This window comes from Choloepus didactylus, chromosome 1 (genome assembly GCF_015220235.1).
Source record: "Choloepus didactylus isolate mChoDid1 chromosome 1, mChoDid1.pri, whole genome shotgun sequence".
Lineage (NCBI taxonomy): Eukaryota > Metazoa > Chordata > Mammalia > Pilosa > Megalonychidae > Choloepus > Choloepus didactylus.
In genome coordinates this window covers 213,325,708-213,342,861 of record NC_051307.1, presented here as the reverse complement: position 1 = coordinate 213,342,861, position 17,154 = coordinate 213,325,708, and positions in this window count along the sequence as shown.

Below are 17,154 nucleotides of genomic sequence, written 5' to 3'. Positions count from 1 at the left end.
ATTTGATTAATTCCCTTCTAGTGCTGGAACCAGTAAAGTAAGCTAAACTGGTACGAAAGTTCTATTATGCAATAGCACTTACAATTGATTGATTGCTGTGTAGGCAGAAAAATGCCGCCCCCCCCTCCAGCCCCAAATGTCCAAATCCTAAACAAAGGAACCTATGAACATATTACGTTACAGACGGGCAATTAAGGTTGCAGATGCAATAAAAGTGACTTACCAGCTGATTTTAAGATAGGGAGATTATCCCAGATTAACTGAGTGAGCCCAATATAATCATAAGGGTTCTTAAATGTGGAAGAAGGAGGCACAAGAGGAAGTTAGAGTGATGTGATATGAGAGGACTGTCCCACTAATGTTTGCTTTGAAGAGGGAGGAAGGGGCCATGAGCCAGCTTCAGGGATTTGCAAATTTTTCTCTACTTCTCAAGCCAAAGACTAAAGACTAGTAACAGAGAGTCACAGGATGCACAGGGTCACATGGTCCCAGCCTCTCATTTTGAAAATGAGGAAACCAAAGTCCAGAGAGATGAAGTGGCCTCTAAGACCTAGAGCAAGTACAACACAGTAGAAGTGAAGTCTAGGTCTCCTGATTCCCAACCCAGTGCATCGAACACTCTTTCTCCTTCTCTATCAATGTGAATGCTAAGAACAGGGTTTAATAGCCAGAATATATAAAGAACTCCTACAACTCAACAATGAGAAGACAAACAACCCAATTTTAAAAATGGGCAAAGGAATTAAATAGACATTTCTTCAAAGAAGATATTCAAATGGTCAATAAGCCTATGGAAAGATGATCCACAATATTAGCCATTGGGGAAATGCAAATCAAACCATGAAATACCACTTCACACCCACTAGAATGACTACTATTAAAAAACAGAAAATAACAAGCATTGGGAGGATATGGAAAAATAGCAATCCTTGTGTATTGCTGGTGGGAATGTAAAATAGTCCAGCTACAGTGGAAGATAGTTTGGCAGTTCCTCAGAAAGTTAAACATAGATTTACCATATAAACCAACTAGTTTACTTCTCTGTGTATACACAAAAGAATTGAAAGTAGGGTCTTGAACAGATATTTGTACACAAATGTTCATAGCAACAATATTCACAACAGCCAAAAGGTAGAAGTAACCCAAACATCATCAATAGATGAACAGATAAACAAATGTGTAATATACATATAACAGAATATTATTTAGCTGTAAAAAGGAATGAAGTTCTGTTTTATGCAACAACACGGATGAAACTTGAAGACATCATGTTGGGGGAAATAAGCCAAACACAAAAAGACAAATATTATATGATTTCACTTATATGAAATAACTAGGATATGCAAATTCATAGAAACTGAAAGTAGACTACCAGGGGTGGGGGAAGGTGAACGGGGATGTATTGCTTAATGGGTATAGAGTTTCTGTTTAGGATGATGGAAAATTTTGGTAAGGGATAGTGGTGATAACAGCACAGCGATGTGAATGTAATTAATACCATTGAATTGTCTGCTCGAAAGTGGTTAAAATGGGAAATTTCATGTTGTATGTTTCATATCACAATTTTTAAAAATGGTAAGAACATGTTTAAATAGCATCTCACTGAATTATTGTATAGAAAAGGAAGTTGAGGCCCAAAGTCATAAAACCAGAAAGTGACAAAGCTTGGCTCAACCCCACATCTAGTCTCAAGGCCCTTCCACTCTGCTTTACTTCTTACAGAGACATCCTATTATGAGAAGGCAAAGAGCATCTTAAATTCTGTCTTAAATTCCTTGGTAGGGGTTTGGGGACAGGCTACAGCATGTTACCTCTCTTAATCGGACTTCAGTCAATTTAAGAAACTGGAATGGCCTTTGAAATTTTGATCTGAATCCAAAACCTTGGTCAGGAGTCTGGACAAATAGGAAGGCAAAGTGGTTTCATTTCTAACAACTTTTCTGGAAAAGTCAACAGTACAGAGAGACCTCTGAGCAGTGGAAAGTGAATTTGCCACAGGAACATCCAATTAAGACGTTTGCAGAACAAATTACAACAGTTCGTACACTTCATGGCTTCTCTGAAACATCCCAGGAGCTGGATTTTATTTTCCTGCCCCAAACACTCTTTCATCTCCATTGGTGAGAAGGACTAGTCAGTCACACAGCTGATGAAACTGGGAACACATTACTTCCTTACACAACTGAATGTGCACAATGAAGCTCTTTCAGAGGTGAAACCCCCACAGCTAGTACCAACATTTGACTAATATGATTTCCAACTAACATCATCCTATCTGGGTCAGGATGGAGAACTGCTGCCCTGACTGGAGGAGACCGCCATGTTTTCCAGCGGGCGAGCCTCAGAGGCTCATCACTGAATTTCAGCACTGCTGCCTCCCTTTATGAGCTAGGGAGTCTCTGAAGGGAATTTTCAGCGGTTGATAGTAGGCTAACAGTGGGTATTTTTGTATTACATGTTGGTTGTCAAATATTGAAAGTGAATATCCCAGAAAGGTCAACTGTTTTTATCCAAGCACAGCAAAGTTCTCATGAGAATTGTTTTTGCTGAAATTTAAAGGACATTTTAGGGCTTTAAACGTAGACATAAAATGTGGTAAAAAACTGTCACATTAGATTTGCTTTCCATCCTTGGGCTTCCACCGTCCACTTAAAGTGACTAACCTAGCAAACCAGAACATCCCTGATGTTGCTTAAAGCCCAATTTCATTAATGCTAAAAGAGACCACACTCTCTGCAAATTGATAGAATTTAATACTTGCTTACAATTTTAAGTGGGATTTTAGTCTTAATGGGTTGAAGAACTCAGAAGGCATTGGACTGAGGTGATCATCTGTAACAAAATGGTCATCAGATACAACAAAGCAAGTTAACTTCAAAGAAAACGGAGGTGGTATTACTGCATTTAGAGCATCAATGCACTATTTTTTTAAAGGCTTTTATTTTTCCTCTTCTCTGGAACATTCTGCATTTTATTATAATATTCTCCCATTGGGGATGAGGGGGTTTGGAAAGGAAGTGAGCCAAAGGTAATTAAGCATTCTATTTAAAATATTGCAATCACAGCATTTTAGTGTAAAAAGTCCTGTTATCACTTCTACATCCCACGGGCTCAATTCTACTGTCAATTTGCTCATATCACTCATGTGAAGACACAAAAGACAGCTTGCTATAATTTATTGGGCAATTTAACATCATCAAGGGATTCTTTACCTGGTCCAAATCGCTTTGGTTAAACACACACACACACACACACACACATACACACACATTTCTTAAGAGTTTTCTAAATCAATCCTGAGGCATTCACATGTGAAAATTCCCTTTTGGTTTAATTATACTTTTCATTAGGCCAGAGACTATTAAGGCACATATATGTCATTGCTTGTCATGGCTTTGATCGGTCAAATAATAGAATAATTAATCATCTCCATTCTCAGGGAATGGCATGATCAAAGGCATATAGAACCAACTGGATTCCTTCTCAGATGGTGGCTCAACAATTACAGTGATTGTCAACTGTTAACGGCTTCTGATAAGTGTGTAATGACCCCAGGTGTTTCCCTAACAACATGGAAATTAAAATCATCTCTCTTACATGATTCCCCTCCACTAGATAAATAGGGTGGCACCTGCAGAAGACTTGTTTGGGCTTTCAATTGCTGTCTTTGGATAGAACAAAATAAGTTTAAACCCAAACCTGAAAAATATCATTTTAATTAGAAAGCCCCACAAGCTCATACAGTGTGCATACATACATCTGCTACTCCTCTATGCAAGGAGTCAAGAATTACAATTGATTCCAAGGGTTAGGACACTTTTGTTTTGTTTCCGAGAAGGAAATGGACAATTCATTAGCCAATTTTTACTTGGCTTCTATAGTTGGAATGACTCCATCCCCACTCCCACCACCGCCTCTGTGGGGACTTTATAATTCCCAGTGATTTAAAGAGATTCCCCTTGGGACATAGCTTAGACTCTGCTTCAGTGATCTTCAGACAAGGAAGCAAAAAGGGTCAAAGCATCACAAATTTTAACACTATGCACATCTCTTTTTTTCTCCCCCTAGTTTCTTAAAAAAGACATTAGGATGCTGCCTCTATTTTAACAAACCCTAAAAATATTCCTTAGGGAAAAAAATTGTCAATTTTTCTCCTGGATTGTTAGAATTCCTCGGAGAGAGATTGTTTCATTCATCCTATCCACAGTATTCAGTATAATGGTTGTCAAGTAACAGGTGCTCCATTTACTTGGTGAATAGACGAATGGATGAATAACATCTGATCTCGATAGGTCTTTATTCTCAAATTAATTTCTTTTGTTCCACTGTACTCCTCTGTTTTCCAGTATTTGCTTGAATCTCTCAAGCACTCTTGTGGTCTGATTTTCAGGCACTTATAACACTTATCTGGAATGCTACTTTGTCCCTCCACAGTTTTTCAGACAGGCTGTCATTCAATGGAACACATCCATCCTCACAGTTGCTTTTGGATATTGATCAGATTTTCTCTTCACAGACACATCCCCTTCAACAGTTTGCAAAGTGCTTTCAAGAACACTCATTATCCTTCTTCCCTGAAGTAGGCAGACGGGGTAGAGGACCTGAAAACTGAGGCTCAGGAGAGAGGAAGGCCTTCTGGGATTCCCTCCATGTACCCCACCCTGCCTGTGTAAATCACACTTCATGCTGAGCTTTTATGCTGCAGCCAAAGAGACTGAAATTAGAGAGAACAAAACCAATGCACCAAGACTGCTTAAGGATGGGGCTTGTGGGAGTGATTATGAAATGTGCAGAAACTGAGTAGACTCTCCTTTGAGCACCACTCTTGACAGATGGCTCAGAATAGGCAGGTAAGGCAGCGTGGAATTCTTTACTCCTGTTGGGGACAGCATCACTCAAAAGTGTTCTTGTCTTGGATGATGCAGGCAGAACTACCGTGGGGTAACTCAGGGGAGAGAGGGCTGCTGCCCTTTCAGTGGGCACTACTGCTGTTTTGTCCAGCCTCTTTGGTAACAGCACCTATTTGGAACCAGCACCTAGGTTTCCTTCCGCTACAGGCCCTTCAGCCTGTCTCCAGGCAGCTGGACCATGTGCAGGGTCGGGCCGATGCACCCCAATGGCAGCCCTTCTGCTAACCTACCTGTTCTCTCTGGCCTTTCTGAGGCCTGGCTTCTCTGTGATGCTATAAGCTACTCCTGTCTTCTTCTTGACAATGCTCCACTTTTGTAGGTCAGCCATACCTGAGCTCTGCTGCTTACAACCAAATTTGACACTCGACAGGTACAGAAAGGATGTGACAGAAGAGATTTCCTATGAGCTTGATGGGCCTGGTGCCTGCCATACGGGGATGGACCTGTCTGGAACCCGTGTACTCTCTGTGTCAGCTCCTGGTTCTGCTTTGACCTGTTCTGCCAGGAAAAGGCCTTGTCACTTCCCATCATGGTAGTCTGGGAACCAGGTACTGTTGTCAGAGACCTACCTGGGAGACCAACAAGGGCAAAGCTTTGGATATTGTCAGTCTGAGAAGAGAGAGCATCCTGATAACGCAGCAAGGAACACATGGGTCTTGGGTCAGTTTTTTTATTTTTCAGCAGAACTAAGAGATAATGGCAAGAGGTGACAACATCTGGTGTCAAATGTGCAGGCACTGAACTATGAATGGAATCCCTGAAGTCATATGATGAGGGGGAAGACAGCTACGTTTCTGGAAACACAAGGTGCAGAGCCAGTCCTGGGGTGAAGTGGATGTTTTCTATGCAAGATTTCTGGTGGTGGTGGGGACCCTGCCCAAATCTCCCCCAAACCAGCATCTGCCAAGCATCTTTCAAGGCTGAGAGTGGCCGCAAGCTTGGGGGAACAAAGAGAACCTTGAACTCGAACCTCATTCTAGACAGAGTGAACAGCAGAGTGTAGGCTTTCCCTGCCTTGGGAATTTAGATAAAGAGAGAGGAATCATTCCCTTACCTGGGCTGCTTCCTCCTCCTGTAACTCACTTTTCCCTTCTGGCAAATCCCACCAGAAGAAACATAGCAGCAACAACTTCTGTTAATTAGACACTTAATATATTCCAGAGAGTGAGCTAAATGCTTTATATTCATGATTTCAGTTAATTTTCACACCAAATGGAGTCAGTGTATACTTTCTGCTGGACTACAGATCCACAGGAAGAGACACCCCAACCCACAGTGCATACACACTCATGCACACAAATACACACACCCGGCACGGTTAGGAGCAGGGGCAGCTGCCCCCCTAATGGGACATGTGGTCTCCAATGATGCTCTTGGCACTGTACAGGCAAGATGAGGACTTGCTGGATCCCAGAAGCTCAATTTTTGCCATGCCAAAGCCCTTTTAAACTTGGGGTTTCCATCACCACTTAAGAAAGTATTAGAACAATCTCTGCACTTCTGTTAACAAGAATCTTTTCAAACAACAGACTCAGCTGGTCTTTGAACCAAACTAAGTCTCAGAGAAGCCACCCCCTGATCCCTGAATGATAGCTCTGCCAAAATGCTTAAGGCTTATTTCCCACCCACTATGGTTGTGTGCTATTAAAACATCCCAGTGTTACAGAGCTAGCAAGTGAGCAAGCCAGGATTTGAACCCGGCATGGAAGACAGGCAAAGACATTGTCCAGAGCCTTACAAAGACTGATCCTGTCAGAGAGGAGTCCAAATGTCCAGTCCAGAGAGCCTGGCTGTCTTGGCTGCTGTGACAGTCAGTGTCCTCAGGGCCCTCTGAGATGCAGCCACCTATAGAGACCCTGGCTAAGATCCCTTCTTGGCATGTGGCTCAGGTCTGTGATGGGTGGTGCTGGTTTGTCAGGGCAGGGGGAAAGGACAGTTGTCATGCGACTCTTCCATAAGATACCTGAGAGCCATACATCCATGTTTTGACTAGATTCCTGAAGGTTCTCGCTAGCCCCCTGTGCCAGTTTGGATATATGTCCCACCAAAAGCCATATTCTTTAATACAGTCTTGTGAGGGCAGTCGTATTAGTGTTGACTAGCTTGGAACCTTTGGATTAGGTTGTTTCCATGGAGATGTGACCCACCCAACTCTGGGTAATACCTTTGATTAGATTATTTCCATGGAGGCGTGGCCCCACCCATTCAGCGTGGGCTTTGATTAACTGGAGTCCTATAAAAGCTCAGGCAGAAGGAGCTGCAACTTACAGAGACATTTTGAAGATGGTCATTGAAAGCAGAGTTTTGCTGATGCTTTGAAGGTACTAGCCCAGAGTTTGCCCTGAGAAGCTGACACACAGACATTTTGGAGAATGCCATTTTAAAACACAACTTGGAGCATCTGTGAGTGACATTTTGGAGTGTAGCTGAGACAGACATTTTGAAGATGGCCATTGGAAGCTGATGCAGCTATTTTGGAGAACACCATTTTGAAACACAACCCGAGAGCAAGCAGATACCAGCCATGTGCTTTCACAGCTAACAGAGGTTTTCTGGATGCCAATGGCCTTTCTCCAGTGAAAGTATCCTTTATTGATGCCTTACCTTGAACTTTGTAACTAAATAAACCCCCTTTATAAAAGCCAATCCATTTCTGATGTTTTGCAAAATGGCAGCATTAGCAAACTGGAACATCCCCTCTGCCTCCAAATTAACCCAGTTAATTTAGCCCCTGTGTCCTCAGGGGCTAGGAAATAAAAATACAGTTAGAATCCCTCTTCTACCTGCCCAGCCCTTTAGTTGCCTGCAAGCATGTTAACAATCCACCTCCCTTTCCTACTCCTGCTCTTCAGGCTAACGGCCCCATCGGCCTCAAAAACTCCTCCCACATCAGACTTCCATAGCCAGCACTATCCAGGTCACCCCCCTTTCCTTGCAGCAGATATGGGATACGGCTCAGATGCTTCAAAGTATCTGTTACAACCTGCCTCCAGGCCATTCCCACAGCTAAGCTTTGTATGAGACAGTTTGTCAGGTGGTTTTTGGTAGGTGACCCAATTTTATTTTCAGTATCTTACTCTAAAATAACCAATACCATAAGCCTTATTTTCAGGGCAGGGAAGACATTTTCTATTTAGTGTTTTCTTTTCATGGGGGAACCCCATGCTATGGGAAGTTGGTTTCTAATGTAAGAAAAATCACTTCTGGCCAAGATACACTTGAAAATACCTTAAATAACCATAAGGGAAAATAGAAGTATTTTATAGGGCTGACCATATATAGTAAATCTTAAATAAACTATAGTTTGAGAACCATCCAGATAGAATAAACAAAGGAAAAAATCAAACTCTAAATGCAGATGCTGGGGTTTTCAACTGATTCCATCTCTAACATAACTATCAATTTCTCAGAGGTGAGTGAGGGGTGAACAGAAAATTTTAGTGCTCCTGCTTCCTGCTGCAGTTGGCTACATTCTATTTCAATATAAAGACTCAATGATTGTAATGCATGTTTGTTATAGGTGCAAGTGTGTCCCCAAACACATCTGTTGAAATCCTAATCCCCAGTACCTGTGAATGTGACCTTATTTGCAGACGGAATTAATTAGGCTAAGATGAGGCCACATTAGGGTGGGGTGAGCCCTAATCTCATGTGACTGGCATCCTTATAAGAAGAGGATAAGAGACACAGACACAGAGAGAGAAGCAGGCAGAGATTGGAATGATATATCTATAAACCAAGGAACATCAAAGTTTGCCAGCAGCACCCAGGAGCTACAAGAAAGACACAGGACATGTTCTCCCCACTAGCATTCAGGGAGAGCATGGCGCTGTCAACATCCTGATTTCAGATTTCTAGCCTCTAGAACTGAGACAATAAATTACTGTCATTTTAAGCTATTTAGTTTCTGATGATTCGATATGGCAGCCCTAGGAAACTAATACGATGTTATAGATTTGTTTATAATAAGGATTAAATTAGATGGTGGAATTGTATCTTAAAGGGCAGTCTGGGGTACCCGGTGTTCTAAAATAGCTTAGAAGTGAAACATTTCAATGGTATGTCTCCAATATACTGATGCAGAAACCAGAGTCCAGAGAGGGGAAAGCACTGCCCAAGCCCACACAGCCCTGCTCCCCCAACGCCAAGGCTGCGTCTGTTGCAGGATGTTCATCCCATCACTGTGAATTGCTAAGTTGAATGGTCGAAACTATAGCCAAACTGGTAGGTGTGGAAGTGTCCGGGGCATCACAGGATCATGTTGGTTCCAAGGGATTCTTTACCCCATGCACACATTCCTGAGGAATATTTCACCAACACTCTTTTCTCGTGTGAGGAAGCCAGGGAAACACTCTCATATTGTCTTGTGTTTGTGTCATGTGTGGTTTACATGACATACAAGCAACCTTCAATTTAGGATATGGGGTGGGAGGCATTGTTAAATCGGATGTCAAGGCTCATGTGAGCAATGACAGTTGTGATCACTGGACCCCTGCAATGTGGCAGGCACTTTGCTAAATGCTTTATATGCATTACCATGTTTCACCTTTAGTAATGAAGTCAGAATTCTTTTTACCCCATTTTAGAGTTGAAGAAACTATAGCTCAGAAAGGCCAACCAACTTGCCCAAGGTCGCATGGCTAGAAAATTGTAGAGCCTGGATGCAAATCCAGGTCTGTCTTGTTCTAACTCTGAACTGCTGAAAATGCTGAGTTGACCAAAATATTCATTCTCTGGTCAGTGGTCTCATTGTGACAGTATAGCTACAAGATGTGATGAGACAGAACGGAGAGCCACTTTCCAGTCCTTGAGGACAGACAGAGGACCCTTTCATCACAGCCTCCTCAGTGCACATGGACCAGCACATGATCTTGCTGCAACGTAACTGCCTTCACAAGTGCACACAGTGAAAGCAGCTCATGAACTTGGCCATGTCCACTTGCCTCATTTTTTAGGCTCCTCCCTCCTTTGTCTCAGATCTCCATTGCTGGGCCATACTCCATTTAGGATTGCTTATTTACTCTAAAATATTCCAGCGTGTCAGATGGAACCCAGAGAAGTGACAACGTACCACCACTCACTGAAGCAAGAATATTTCTTGCCAACTCAAATTATTTATGGTCTAATGGTTAACTAGTCACTCAACTTGAGGATTTTGGTGCTGTAGGACTGTTTTATTACCCTCAGCATAAAGACGCCTTGTACATAAACAACATTTACTATGACAGTCTGCTAGCTGGCTTGTTAAAACCATGTTGTGTCAGGATAGGACTGTTATAACTGAAGCAGAAGGGGCCGTGTAGTTTCTGTCTTCTCTATTAGCACATCTGGCTCACAGCAGGTGCTCACATATTTTTAGTTAACACACTCACCCAACGATCACTTATTGAGGGCCTACCATATCCCAGGTTCTCCTCTAGGCATCAGGGACACAAAGGAAAAAAAAAAGTCCCTTGTATTGTGCATACATTCCAATTGGGGGAGGCAGATAATAGAATGTAGATAAATGTCAGTGCTTTGAAGAAAAGTAAAGCAGAGAAAGGAGGACTGATAATGAAGGGGGTGGTGCTCTTTTATGGAAGGTGTTCTAGGATCCCTGGGTGACCTGTGAGCAGAAGCCTTAATGAACTGAGTGAGTGGTTCCTTCATGTTGGTCTCTGCGAGAAGAACATTCCGGGAAGAACAAACAGTAAGAGCAAAGGCCCCGGGGCAGGAACATGTTCATATGTTTAAGGAACAACAAGGAGGTCCATGTGACCAAAGTGGAGCAAGGAGGAGGAGACAGTAGGAGATAAGGTAAGAGAGTTAGCAGAAAGGGGAGTTGTGTGTGCGGCCTGTCATACAGGGCCTTACAGGCCAGTCTTTGGATATTTACTGAATGAATGAGTGAGTGAATGAATGGAAAAGTGCCAGTCCCATGCCATGTGTTAAGACTGAAGCCAGTTTCTACTTGTGGCCCCAGGACTTATCATACCAGCCACCATTTACAATTGCTAGGCATTTTTCAGACATGATCTAACTTAATCCTCATAACTCTCCCAGTGAGGGAGGTACGAGCCTCATTCAGAGATGAGGAAATGGAGGCAAGAGTGTTTAAGAAACCCCCGCAAGTCACAAAATGGTGAATACGGGGTAGAGCCAAGATACAATCTGAGTTTCTCTGAAGGTAAGGCCTGTGCTGGAAACAGCTTCAGCTGTCAATCAGCACCTTTGGGCGGGACATCTGACTCAACATTAGGAAAGAATTTTCAGGGGAGCAGAGCTATTTGGAAATGGAACAGGCTATATGGAGGAGGAATGAACTCCCCATGATCAAATTCATCCAAATGGAAACCAGATATAGAAGAGGGACTTAAGGATTAGGTCAAGTATAGGGTAGGGTGATCTCTGAGACTTCAACCAAATCTGAAAGTCCCTTAAAATCTCAATTTCCTTCAGACACCCAGGGGAGTGAATCTCCCTGGCAACGTGGAATATGACTCCTGGGGAGGAATGCAGACCTGGCATCGTGGGACGGAAAACATCATCTTGACCAAAAGGGGGATGTGAAAGGAAATGAAATAAGCTTCAGTAGCAGAGAGATTCCAAAAGGAGCCGAGAGGTCACTCTGGTGGGCACTCTTACGCACACTTTAGACAACCCTTTTTAGGTTCTAAAGAATTGGGGTAGCTGGTGGTGGATACCTGAAACTATCAAACTACAACCCAGAACCCATGAATCTCGAAGACAGTTGTATAAAAATGTAGCTTATGAGGGGAGACAATGGGATTGGGAAAGCCATAAGGACTACACTCCACTTTGTCTAATTTATGGATGGATGAGTAGAAAAATAGGGGAAGGAAACAAACAGACAAAGGTACCCAGTGTTCTTTTTTACTTCAATTGCTCTTTTTCACTCTAATTATTATTCTTGTTATTTTTGTGTGTGTGCTAATGAAGGTGTCAGGGATTGATTTAGGTGATGAATGTACAACTATGTAATTGTACTGTGAACAATCGAAAGTACGATTTGTTTTGTATGACTGCGTGGTATGTGAATATATCTCAGTAAAATGAAGATTAAAAAAAACAAAAAAAAAAAACAAATGTTTGATGGTAGCACAACATTGTGAGCATAATTAACAGCACTGAAATATATATCTTAATGTGATTAAAAGTGGAAATGTTAGACTGTAAACATGGTAAAAAAAATTTAAAAATCCATGGAACTACATTATACAAACAGTGAATCCTAAATTAAACCATGGACTATAATTAATAGTACAGTTATAAAAATGTGCTATCATCAATTATAACAAATGTACCACACCAATGCAAGGTGTTAATAACAGGCTGGTATATGAGAATCCTGTATTTTATGCATGATTGTTTTGTAAAACCACAACTTCTCTAATAAAGTAAAGATAAAGTTTAAAAAAAAAAAACAAAAAAAAAATCTCAGTTTCTTCATTCTGGACTTGCACTCTGATAGGTAAGTTGGGAAGAAATACCAGGTAAAATTTAGTATTTGCAAGTTTTATGTTCTTTTAAAGAAACCCTAAGTTATCACAGGTAGATACTGGCTATTGAACAGTCTCTGCAGCATGTAAATAATAATTGTGAAATATATAAATAAGAGTTATCATTTACATATCTATTTTTTGGAATGAACTTTTTTTTCTTAAGTTACAAAAATAATACATACTGACAAAATAAATTCCAAGAGCACAGAAGTGAATAAAGAGAAAATCAATAATCTCTTCTTCTGCCCTTAGTCCAGTTCCAACACTTCAACATAACTGTTATCAACCACTAGGTGCTTTTTCATTATGTCTTCCATGTACACATAACCATCTGCAAATGTGAACACACAATCTAGAAACAATATGCAGCAGCACCCCTTTCTTGATTAGCAATTAAGAGTGAACTTCTGGACCTTCCAACACCCCAGATGGGGAGGCCGTGACTCTTTCAGAGGAGTATATATACAAACACATATATCTTCTTCTTTTCTTGGGTGTATGTGTGTGTGTGTGTTTAATATTACTCTGGAACTTGCTTCTTTTTTCTTTACAATATAACAAGGACATCTTTCCATATCAATAAATGTTTCTAACATTCTTTTTAATAGTTGCTGAACATTTCAAGGTAAAAATATAGTAATTTATTTAACTGTTCCCCAACTGATGAACATTCAATTTGTTTCTAATTATTTTATTATCAACAATGCTACAGTAAAGAAATTCTTGTAAAGTACACTTATAGTCTTATGCTTTGATCTCTGTAGATTAGAATTATCAGTGTAGAATTGCTGGCTCAAAAGCATGCACATCCAAACTTTTAAAAGATCTTATAAGATTTTTTTTTTCAAGAACCTTATGGTATATCACACCCCATCAGCAGGGTTTGATATGTCAAGAACATTGTTTCCTTTTTTTTTAAAAAAAAAATGGCAAACTGACAGGCAACCAATGGTTTCTCCTTCTCTTTTTAATTTGCTTTTCTCTGACTACTATCAGAACAATTTTTTTAAAAAAATGTGTTGTGTCATTCACATTTCATCTTTTATGAACAGCTTATATGTAACCTTTTCACATTTTTCTCTCCTGGTATGGTGCTTGTCTTTTCACATTGGTTATGTATCTTTTGCTATATAGATATTTCTAATTTTTGGTTCAAATTTTCTTGAAGGCTTTGAGATCCCTATATTACTTAAGAAGACAAACCCAATCCAAGATTATGAAATTAACCCCCTATATTTTCTTCCAAAATCTCTAAACTGTTTTCAATTGAGGCAAAATTCATAGAACATAAATTTAACCATTTTAAAGTATATAATTTGGTGGCATTCAGTACATTCACAATGTTGTACAATCATCACATCTACCGAGAACATTTTCATCACCCCCCAAAGGAGACCCTGTAACCATTAAGCAGTCATCTCCCTTATTCCCTCCTCCAAGTCCCTGGCAACCATGCTTTCTGTCTCTATGGATTTACCATTCAAGATATTTCTTATAAATAGAATCATTCCAATATGTGATCTTTTATGTCTGGCTTCTTTAATTTAGCACATTTCTGAGGTTCATCCACATTGTAGCATGTTTCAACACTTCATTCCTTTTTATGGCTGAATAATGTTCCACTGAATGGATACTATCCTTAAACTTCTATTTTGCTTTGTTTAACAAAGAATCATTTTGTATATGGTGTGAGGTAAGGGTATAATTATACAAAATCATGGATATTACAAGAATACGTTTTATTGTAGACACTAATGCCCAGGAGGAAACTAAAAATTGAATTAGAATTCTCCAAATATATTAAATTTTATCACCCATGACAGCCAAAGATGTAAGTACTTTCAACCCTTCCTATGGTGACATCTGCCAAGGATGAAGCTAGATCTTACTCAGGAAATGCATTACCAGCCTTCACCTTTGCAGTCTAAACAATCATGCTGACCCAGGAGTCTCCCACTGATTTCCCTCTGCCTTGGGCATCAGCAGGTTTGAGGAGTGACATTTATTCAACCAGTGTATTTGCATTATATGGCTCCTCTTAGAAGACACCTAAAAGATACAGCATTCTATTTTGAACCCATGTGAGCTGCGCGTTCAGAAATAGCATTGGTATTCTGGTTAATTTATTTTCTAAATGTTCACTCCAGAGTGATTGAAACTTTTGACCTTGATGCTGATTACGATTAGCATAGCAATCACTCTTCTGTAATTAAAAGGTAGATGAGAATTTTCTTTGGCTTGTTTATTAACTCTCTTATGAATCTTTTTTCTTTTTTCTTTTTTTCAGCAATGAGGGTGAAGTGTTTTATATTAGCCACCAGGGAATGTGGATGTCATTATCCCAGAGATAGAGACTGCAACCGCCACTTAAGAAACAGCTCCTGCCTCCTGTGTGGCTGCTGGGGTCTAGGGACCCTGAAAGCAAAGTATTCATGCTCCTCTCCAGCTCTCCCCTATTTCCCCCCTCCATGGCATAGTAATAATATGCAGCCACACAGCCCTCATGATTAGCCACTGGAGTTACATTCATTTCAGCTACTGATCTTCTGACATCTCAGAGAAGGAGGCCAAGATCTTTTGCAGGAAAGACAATAGTTGGAAACCACTGGGGTGTTGGACTGGCCTTTTCCCAGTCTTGGCTCATTTGGATCTGACTCTGCAGGCCCTGATTCCCAGGAACCCTGCTCAGCTCCAAGCCCCTGCCTCTCCACATGGAGCTGGAATTGCAGCTGTGACCTGTGTTTTTAGTTTAGATATTAATTATGGCTGTTATTTATGGAGCACCTGGTGGATGTAGGCACTGTGCTAAATACTTTCATCTTCATCTCATATTATCCTCCTATCAGCCTGAGTTTGGTATGATTATCCTCCCCATTTTTCAGATGAGAAAACTGTGGCCTCAAGGCCTAAATAACTTGTCCAAGATCATCTAGCAAGTACATTTGAGAAATGGAATCTGTGCCCTGCTCTGCCTGACTCCAAGACCCCTTCTCTAAACCAATACAATGCCTGTCTCCCCAGTGTCACCTGACACACCCCTTCTAGAACAAAAGTTTCATCTGAAGGTTTGCCCTTATAATAACAAAGTGATGACTACAATGACAGTGTTGGCAAACTGTGCCAGGCCCTCTTCTCCTCATGTTTCATATATGTAGTCCACCAATAATTGGCCACACCTGTTATGTTTCTCACTTTACATATGAGAAAACTGAGGCACAGAGAAGACTCATAGTGGGAAGGAGATGGAGCTGTCATGCTCATCAGTGTTGCAGCTCAGAGACAAGGGCAGACTCCTGACCAGCTGGAGACCCCTGGCACTACTACGCACAAGTGGTACAGTGGTTCAATTCCTGAACTGGTTTTGCCATTTGCTCCCAGACAAGAGGTAGGACTCCTCTTTCCTGCCATTCTTCCAGGCTGCTACTCTGTAATTCCTCATCTCTCTGCTCCAGGGTATTTTTTTTCCTAATAGGGCTCTCAATGCTGGGGGCTTATTTCTGGGTCCCCTCAATATGCAGTGTTTGACCAGGGTCTTTGAGTCCTGCCTTGCTCCCTATGCCTACTATGGACTTTTAAGAACAGAGGTCAGAAATCATTTGCTGAAAACTGAATCCAACAGCATATTAAAACAATTATACACTATTATCAAGTGGGGTTTATTCCTGGTATGCAAGGTTGATTCAACAAAACAAAATCTATTAATGCAATATACCACATTAACAGAATGGAGGAAAAAAAAAAACACTTGATCATCTCAATTGAAGCAGAAAAGCATTGGTCAAAATTCAGTACCCTTTCATGATAAAAAAACAAGCAAACAAACAACAACACTTAGAACACTAGGAATAGAAGGACACTTCCTCAACATGATAAAGGGAATATATGAAACGCCACATCTAACATTCTACTTAATGGTGAAAGACTGAAAGCATTCCCTCTAAGTTCTGGAACAAGACAAGGATGCCCACCATCACCACTGCTATTCAGCATTGTACTGGACATTCTTGCCAGAGCAATTAAGCAAGAAAAATACATAAAAGGCATCCAAGTTGGAAAGTGTGCCAGTTTGAATGTATTATGTCCCCCAAAATGCCATTATCTTTGATGCAATCTTGTGTGGACAGATGTATTAGAGTTGATTAGATTGTAATTATTTGATTGAGTGTTTCCATGGAGATGCAACCCATCCAACTGTAGGTGACAACTCTGATTAGATAATTTCCATGGAGGTGTGGCCCTGCCCATTCAGCATGCACCTTAATTAGTTTATTAGAGCCCTATATAAGCTTAGGCAGAAGGAGCCAGCTTGCTACAACCAAGAGAGAGACTTTGAAGAACACCCAGGAGCTGAGAGAGGAGTTTCAGCTTACAGAGCAACATTTTAGAGACGGCCTTTGAAAGCAAACTTTTGCTCTGGAGAAACTAAGAGAGGACAAACACCCCAAGAGCAACTAAGAGTGACATTTTGAGGAGCCTAGAGAGGAACATCCTGGAAAAAGCCATTTTGAAACCAGAACTCAGGACCAGAGGCTCACCATGTGCCTTCCCAGTTAACAGAGGTTTTCTGGACACCATCGGCCATCCTCCAGTGAAGGTACCTGATTGTTGATGACTTACCTTGGACACTTCATGGCCTTAAGACTGTAACTTTGTAACCAAATGAACCCCCTTTATAAAAGCCGATCCATTTCTGGTGTTTCACAAAACTGCAGCATTAGCTAACTAGAACATAAAGGAAGAAA